Source organism: Morone saxatilis, unplaced genomic scaffold (genome assembly GCF_004916995.1).
Source record: "Morone saxatilis isolate NCDOM2014 unplaced genomic scaffold, NCSU_SB_2.0 Contig9, whole genome shotgun sequence".
Taxonomy (NCBI): domain Eukaryota; kingdom Metazoa; phylum Chordata; class Actinopteri; family Moronidae; genus Morone; species Morone saxatilis.
In genome coordinates, this window is record NW_023340268.1 from 11,518,569 (window position 1) to 11,518,809 (window position 241).

Sequence of the window (241 nt, forward strand, 5' to 3'; positions counted from 1 at the left end):
ATTTAAACATCATATGGCTTCATATTTTCATATCTTTATAAGTGGGCCTGACACACAGAGAGGACTTAGATGGTTTTATAGTAACAACATTAAAGCTACCTAAAGGGAAATAAAAGTGCTTCCCCATCATCTAAATATCTTCTGGCACTAAAAATACTCTCATCAAAATCTCAAGAACAGTTTAATCTACATGTAAATCCCAAGCACAGTCAATTGTGGTAAAAAGACATGAATTATTGCC

The 241-nt window shown here is 33.2% G+C and overlaps 1 protein-coding gene across 1 annotated transcript in view; it reads left to right on the forward strand.

Moving 5' to 3' along the window:
• The window catches only part of cap2 (cyclase associated actin cytoskeleton regulatory protein 2), a 20,604-nt gene that overhangs the window by 17,070 nt on the left and 3,293 nt on the right, over positions 1-241 (forward strand). The window lies entirely within an intron of this gene.